The sequence below is a fragment of the Oratosquilla oratoria genome, chromosome 16 (assembly GCF_046742065.1).
Source record: "Oratosquilla oratoria isolate Oo_2021 chromosome 16, ASM4674206v1, whole genome shotgun sequence".
NCBI lineage: Eukaryota > Metazoa > Arthropoda > Malacostraca > Stomatopoda > Squillidae > Oratosquilla > Oratosquilla oratoria.
This window is the reverse complement of record NC_134792.1, coordinates 50,648,876-50,657,553: the sequence shown is the minus strand read 5'-3', so window position 1 is coordinate 50,657,553 and position 8,678 is coordinate 50,648,876.

Sequence of the window (8,678 nt, the reverse complement as noted above, 5' to 3'; positions counted from 1 at the left end):
GTGTGTGTGTGTGTGTGTGTGTGTGTGTGTGTGTGCACTTTTTTTCTTTGTTAGTCATCATACATTCATATGTATGTACACTTTTCCTTATATTCTGTCTATTAACAGACTATTGTTCATTTCCTCGACAGGAAAGGTGTTCTACTTTCGCATAAATAACATTTTCCGCTCTAGACGGAACTCTTCCTTTGATTCTGGTTGCCAAGAGTCTATTTCATTCATCTTTATAGAACCAAGTCGGCCACGAAGGTACTCTTAAAGCGGTAACATCATCAGCAGAAATTCCACAGATACTTTAAGCCCCCGTCACGCTATCACGATGGTCGTCAAATTTTGTGAATTCGAAAAACTGCAACACGACTTTGATTATAGTATGCTAAACATCCCTAAGTCTACATTTCAACAATGTGTCTAATATTCGTACAGGTTTACCTTCTCTTAGTTCGCCAATCAGTTCGTCAATCAGTTCGACAGACACGTGTTTAAAGTGATGTGTGAACGTGTGAACGGGGTATTTTGGGTTTAACCAACGTGTTCGACAACCAAATACCCCGTTCACACGTCACTTCAAACACGTGTCTGTCGAACCGCGTTCGACGAACCGTTAGACCGTTCGAACCCCCTCTTAGACTCAAAGGTGATTTTACATTTCGAGATTCGAAAAATAATAGATTGTAACCTAAGTCGTTTCTACTCCAACAAAGTCAATTTAAAGTCGCGTGGGTGTGAGAGGGCGTGGACGTGGCGTTCTAGAGTAGGGAGTAGTGGTAGAGGGGTCTGATGACGATCAAGGAAGCTGCAAAAGAAGTTCGTTTCAACTCCCTTGGATACACGTCCTCGGAAACTCTCTTTGCAACAATTATCAGAACACTGACGTGCGATCTCGTGTTCTGTATCAAAAGGCCTCGCGAATCATTTGATTCAATAAGCGGACATGTAATTAGTGAACAGGTGGGAGGAACAACGCTTCCAGCTAAGATTCAATGTCGGAACATATCTCGGTGACGTCATGTCGCTTTTACAATGCGAAAATAGGTTCAGTTGCTACGTGAAACTGCCAAGCATTCAAAGAGAATCAAAGGTTTGATAGAATCGCATAGCATCTATTAGAATAAAGTCTATGCCGTGAGCTAACATAGGTCTATCAAAATAAATCGAGCAACATGTTAATTGTTTTGCGTAATCATAAATAATTTTCATAAATTATGTCATGGTGGTGGAGATTGAAAATTTGAACAGGGCAGAGGAGGAGGAGGAGGAGAAACGAAGTAGAAGAAGAAGAAACGAATAGGAAACGAGGAAGAAACGAAGAAGAAGAAACTAAGAAGAAGAAACTAAGAAGAAGAAGAAGAAACGAAGAAGGAGAAACTAAGAAGAAAAAACTAAGAACAAGAATAAGAAACGAAGAAGAAAAGAAGATGAAAAGAAGAAGAATAAAAAAGAAAAAGAATAAAAAGGAGAAGAAAAAGAAGGAAAGGAGAAGAAAAAGAAGAAACAGACACAATATAAAAAGTTCCATCTGGTACCGAAAGGGGGTTAAACAAAGATTATTCTACCGTTGTCGGACAAAGTGATGTTGAGAACGCTCTAACCTTTTTCATAACCTTGGTCAAACATTTTGACGAGTTTCAGATGATATAATTCGGCTGAGTTGGACCACTACACGAGCCGAGACATGTTCGGTCTAGACTAAATACTCGTCCGGTGCCTTCTACAACATGTTTACCTGACTTACAAACTTAATTTTGTCTTGTGAGTGCGAGGGATCTTTGGCTTGATGAAGATCATTTTGGGGTCGAAAGCCCTCCACGGTGGAATAAATCTCCCAGATGAATGAACTGACTAACCTTAAAGGGAAATACATCATGTATGTTCCAGTGATGACGAGCTTTCTCTGTTTACTTTCTTTCTTACTTCCTTCATTATTCTTTATTTCTTTCTTCCCTCCTTCCTTCGTTTTTTTCCTTCTCCCATCCTTCCTTAATTTCTTTCTTTCCCTCCTTCCTTATTTTCTTCCTTCCTTCCTTCTTTCAATAATTTTTCTTTCTTCCTTTATTTCTATTTTTCATATTCTTCTGCACCCGATCTCGTTATAGACTAATAAAATCTATCGTATGCTCTGCCGTTTTGGTTCTTCATTAACACAAGCACTAATCAAGCTTCCTCCTTTGTATGAATACTGGATTTTACTCCCGTCGTTTGGAAGAACCGGAGTAACTTTGTCTCATAATCACATTTAAAAAGGGGCAAGTCATCACCTCAAATCGGCTTAACACAACTTGATTACCTGGATTTTGGGTATACATTTTTGCAAAATACTTTCTAAACAATACAAAATTTCCAGACAAGGAAACACGACTCACAATTTATAAATAAAAATGGCATGGAACGGATATATAATTTTGACATGCGAGTTGAATTCACATTTCATTTAAAATGTATAAACCTGCATTTAATATACTTTAATTCAAGCTTGTGGTAACTTTGCTCTCTGTATGGAGAATTTCATGTATATATGTTCTTTGATACAATTCTAAATAGTACTAATCAATCTGATACTTATGTTCTTTTAGGTCATGAAACGACACTAATTGGATGAGTGTTTCCTTTATTCCGATCTTTCTCATAACGCAAAACACACATTCTGAATGCCAAAAATGAGTTAGAATGACAAAATAAAAGTTGAAGTTCCAGCTGGCAGCCATATAATTTCTGCTTTTCACAGCAAACAAGGTACCAGAGTTTAAGTTTATACTCGGGGAGCCGTGATTGCTTACCCTCGCTTGGGGGAAAGGTTATGTGAAAAGTTTAATATTGTGGGGATTCCAAGGCAAAACGACGATGAAAAAGAAATGCCTTTCGAGGTTTCTCATTGGTCCATAGGGCTCACACTTGAACACCACAGCGGCTGTTTACAAGGCACAGCTCAGACACACACACACACACAAAAAAAAAAAAAAAAAAAAATAATAATAATAATAATAATAATAATCATAATAATAATAATTAACTGAACTTTTACATGGCCTGGCCCCTTGACTACAAATACATCTGAAATCAAGACGTAGAAGACTAAAAAGAATATGAAAATGGAAGCGGTACTTTCTATTTGAATAATACCAAGAAATGACATGCAAGATTTCTTTAAACTTTTAAGTGCACATCTCGCATTGAAAGAATGATAGTAATTCCATGATATCTCCCAAGATTGTGGATCAGACTTCAAATAGTACATTAAAGCAATTATAAAGTACTAAACAGATTCACACCTTTGGTAGACACTGCACTATTGGATAAGTTCATATGGATGAGTGACGATTGTTCAATGTTCGACATACAATGTCCACAGTCAGTGCTGGATCTTAGGCCACCGAGGACATCGTTCATATCACATTCCAGAATTTTGGAAGCCCTGTGACTGTAGAAGGCTTTTATTGTCTTCAGGGTATTTTTCGGAAAGCAGTTGGAGAATCATTAGTCCTATGATGTACTATTCGATTCCTCAGTGCTTTTCTGGCCCTTACAAGATAATTTAGCAATTCTTATTGAACTACACGGTACCCTCTGTTTATTAATGTGTAAACTCTTTGAAATTGAACTATCAAATGAACAGAAGTCCATAAAGCATCTAGCACAGACAATCACCACGTATACATTTGTCTCTAAATTTTATAGGGTTTCCCTATGATAAAAAATAAATAAAATAAATAAATAAAATAAAATCATAAATAAAAGGCGCCATCCAGTATCAGCATAATAGCTGAATATAGTTACCAAATGATTAACCAAGTTATGTTTAACCCTTTGGGTTTCCCTCAGCTGAACTAGGTTACATGGCAGCAGGTAGAATAAACACAAGGGTCGAAGTTAAACGACAAATGAGGCTTTTGATCCGGAGAAACATATCTGCAGCCAGAGGCCACCTTTGCCGTACATGCTAAGGAAGCAATTTTCACTCACTGCTATCTTTCGGGAACTGAAGGCGGTCTGGATAGCAAGAGAGTAAGATCGCATCTTAAAGCGTCATGGCGGGGCAAGTCACACATTACTGAGTATAATTGTGGTCGACATATCTTCCTTGGAACCCTGGAAGCTCAGCTTATGAGCAACATAAACGATTTTTTTTCTTTTTCTGAATGTGGATACTTTTGCCCAAAGTGAAAACTGCAACTGTGATATACGTCTACAATTAACGCTGAGGTACACTCAGAATGTGAAGTTTGTATGCACGTTCCATCACCACACTATAAACAAGATCAGAATTGTATTAAAAAGAAAATAAGAAAAAATCGCCATTAGACGGCAATAGTTATAACTTCTAGTTTTCATCTGCCCATTAGATGAAATGAAGAAATTACGCCATTAGGCGGTTAGCTGCTGCAAAGGAGTCTTTCGTGCTTAAGCAGCAAAGTCAAGTTGCAGCCTCTTGTTGTGATCAAACATGGATTTAGAAGTAATTATACATACATATATACCAAGGGCTTTTTCTTCCTAACAAGGGAGGTAGTTAAATTCAAAGGCATAAATCCACTCCAGCCCATTTCGTCTCCAATATACTCGTACTCCACTCCCATTCACGTATCCACAACGAGATATATGTAGCACAATGATAGAGGTGGTTTGACATCTAAGAATAGATAAACGAATAAATACATGAATAAATGATAAATAAACACGTAAATGAGACATATATAAGCAAACAAATATACGAATAAACAAGTCAATAAATGAATAAATGAACAGACAAACTCTACCTATATCTATGCATCTAATAATAGGTGCATATATAAGCAAACATATATACGAATAAACAAGTCAATAAATGAATAAATGAACAGACAAACTCTACCTATATCTATGCATATATAAGCAAACATATATACGAATAAACAAGTCAATAAATGAATAAATGAACAGACAAACTCTACCTATATCTGTGCATCTAATAATAGATGTCCGTGGAGGTCGTCTCTATTGTAACAGGAGCATTGGGAAGCGATCCCACGAGACTTAGAGAGAAACTTGGAGAGCGTGCAGTGCCGAATGACAGCTGGGTTATATTAGAGGAATGCCCATTCTTCGCAGATTGCTAAAACTCCTGAGATTCGCGCCACGATGACTGGTGTTTTGGTCCCGGGATGTGGTCTGTATTAGAACCCAGTGTACAAAAAAAAAAAAAAAAAGTACACATATACATATATCTATAACAAGGTTAATAAATAGCCGGACCCATGGAAAATCACGGTTATTCAACCTTCATGTATTAAAGAGTGAGTCATGAAGTCTCCCACAACAGTCTTCAAAGTCTCACGAACGAGTCTTCAAATTCTCTCGAAGCAGTTTTCAAGGTCTTCCGATGGAGTCTTCAAAGTCTCCCTATGGAGTCTTCAAAGTTTCAAGAGGGAGTTTTCAAAGTTTCTCGAAGGAGTCTGCAAAGTTTCCAAAAGTTTTCAAAGTCCCCCGAACGAGTCTTCGAAGTCTTCCTAAAGAGTTTTCAAAGCCTCCCGAATGAGTCTTCAAAGTCTCCCAATGGAGTCTTTAAAAGCTCCCGAACGAGTCTTCAAAGTCTCCCGAACGAGTCTTCGAGGTCTTCCGAACGAGTCTTCAAAGTCTCCCGATGGAGTCTTCAAAGTCTCCCGAGGGAGTCTTCAAAGTTTCCAGAGGGAGTTTTCAAAGTCCCCCGAACGAGTCTTCAAAGTCTTCCTAAAGAGTCATCAAAGCCTCCCGAACGAGTCTTAAAAGTCTCTCGATGGAGTCTTCAAAGTTTCAAGAGGGTTTTTTTAAAGTCTCTCGAGTCTTGAAATCCTCTCGAAGCAGTTTTCACGGTCTCCCGATGGAGTCTTCAAAGTCTCTCAATGGAGTCTTCAAAGTCTCCCGAGGTTGTCTTCAAAGTTTCCAGGTTTCAAAGTCCCCCGAGCAAGTCTTCGAAGTCTTCCTAAAGAGTCTTCAAAGCCTCCCGAACGAGTCTTCAAAGTCTCCCATATGGGTATTCAAAAGCTCCCTAACGAGTCTTCAAATGCTCCCAATGGAGTCTCCAAGTTCTCCAGAAGGAGTTTTCAAAGTCTCTCGAAGAAATTTTCAAAGTCTCCTGAACCAGTCTTTAATATCTCCCGAAGGAGTCTCCAAGGTCTCCCGAAGGAGTCTTCAAATTCTCTCGAAGAAGGTTTCAGGGTCTCCCGAAAGAGTCTTCAAAGTATCCAGGAGCCTTCAAAGTCTCCCGAAAGTGTCTTAAAAGTCTCCCGGACGAGTCTTCAAGGACTCTCGAACGACTCTTCAAAATCTCCCGAACGAGTCTTCAAAGTCTTCCAAAGGAATCTTCAAAATCTCACGAAACCAGTCTATAAAGTCGAACGAATCTTCAAAGTCTCCTAAAGGAGAGGTCTTGAAAGAGTCTTCAAGGTCTCCCGAAGGAGTCTTCAAAATCCCCCGAACCAGTCTTCAAAGTCGAACGAGTCTTTAAAGTTTCCTGAAGGAGAGGCCTTGAAAGAGTCTTCAAGGTCTCCCGAACGAGTCTTCAAAGTCTCCCGAAGGAGTTTTCAAAGTCTCCCAAACGAGTCTTCAAAGTCTCCCAAACGAGTCTTCAAAGTCTCCCAAACGAGTCTTCAAAGTCTCCCAAACGAGTCTTCAAAGTCTCCGGAACACGTATTCAAAGTCTCCTGAACGAGCCTTCAAAGCCTCCCCTAGGAGGTTTCAAAGTCCCCCGTAGGACTCTCGGAAGTACTGTAGTCATCAAGAGAACCAAATAACATGAACAGAATGATCCACACCATAGTAATAATATAATCAATATACTAACACTAATAATTAATTATAACAATGATGATGATGATGATGATGATGATGATGATGATGATGATGATGATGATGATGATGATGATGATGATGATGATGATGATGATGATGATGATGATGATGATGATGATGATGATGATGATGATGATGATGATGATGATGATGATGATGATGATGATGATGATGATGATGATGATGATGATGATGATGATGATGATGATGATGATGATGATGAAGACGACGACGATAATAATAATCAGTAATATAAATAAAGTAATAATGACAATACTATTACTACTAATAATAATGAAAATACTAACAGTAATGGAACAAAAAGGAAGTCCATTTCCTACACCCTTGCGGCAAGAAATTTCATTATTCAGAACAACTCGCTGTTTACGATTGTTCAACCAGTTTCTAATCTTGGCGAAGGAAGTTTCCTCTTATTCCAAGCAAGTCAAGTTAGTATTTACCCGTGCGAGAGTGTCTCAAAAGATTTTTTCAGAGCCCAGATATATCAAAATTACACCACTCCTCTTGTTGTTGCTTAAAATAATTATATTTTAAAATTCTAGGATATAAGTTGTCCACGTCTGAGCCCTTGCTGGCTGTCACTTATTAGAAAGTTGCTTTCTAAGTGGCGTTCTCTAGCATCTCTTATAATTGTTAGTCATTCTTCTTGCGATCGAACTCATTCGCGTCTATAGCTTTGTCTTCTGCTTATCGTATTTTATACACACAGGATTAACCTTTGCTCATTTCCATTCTCCAGGTACATTTTCTGTTCGTGAGAATTTCTTTTAAAATAACTTCCTACAGGATAGTGATGTCCATAGCTCTATGTTTTCTGCTTATCTCCCTTTATAAATATAGGAGTAACCTTTGATCATTTCCATCCTCTAAGTAAATTCCTGGTCGTGAGAGATTTTTTGACAATAATTTCTATCAGGCTAGCAATTATTCTTTTTATTTCTTGTTAATTTCATTGGTGTCAACCATCGGGTTCCTGTGTTTTCTTGATTGTAACCTTTTCTATGCATCTTTCAATGTCCTCTTTAATCATATTTACAGAAATGAGTAAATATCTGTTCAGCCTAACTCTTGACTACGATACTACTTGGCTTTGATGTGTATCGTTTATGAATATGGAGCTCAAGTAGTGGTTTAGAATATCATATATATATTTTCATTTGAATCGACTTCCTGAGCGCTGGTAAATGAAACTGGATATGATTTCTGATAACCTTTTCATCTTTGATATAACTATAGAATTATTCCTATTTGTGTTTTTTTTTTTTTTTTTTTTTTGGTCTTTCTCGAGTCTCTCTCTGCAGTTCCATAACTTTAATTTTAGGAAATTTTGAATGGTGAATTTCTTATAAGCCTCTCTCTCTCTCTCTTGCAATACCTTTTCTGTTTCTTTAACAGTTTCTTTTTATTGTTTCATTTGCATTTGTGTTATTGCGTCAGTTTATAGGATTTATAGAGCTCTGAGCCCTGCCATACATAGAATTTTTTTGTGTTGAACTATGAAATTATATAATCTGAGATTTACAAAGAAATTATTTGAACTTGCTCACTCAGATGTTCTATTTGCTATTCTTGCTAAGCCACCTCGCCGTCTAATAAGACTTTCTCGGTATTTCATTATACGCACCCCCTGGCTTGTAACTCGATTCGTGTTGTGATGGTTTTTGATGATTCTTTATAGTCTTCTAGATCCCGTTTCTGGTTTCTGATATTCGGATGGACTGAAACCCATGGCGCTCATTAAATCATTATATTCGAGAAAGGTTCGGACGTATTTGTGCAGTGCATACTTGCATGCATACTTGTGTACGAGTACACGAGTGTCCACGAGAAAGAGTGCGTGTTTCGTCACGTGT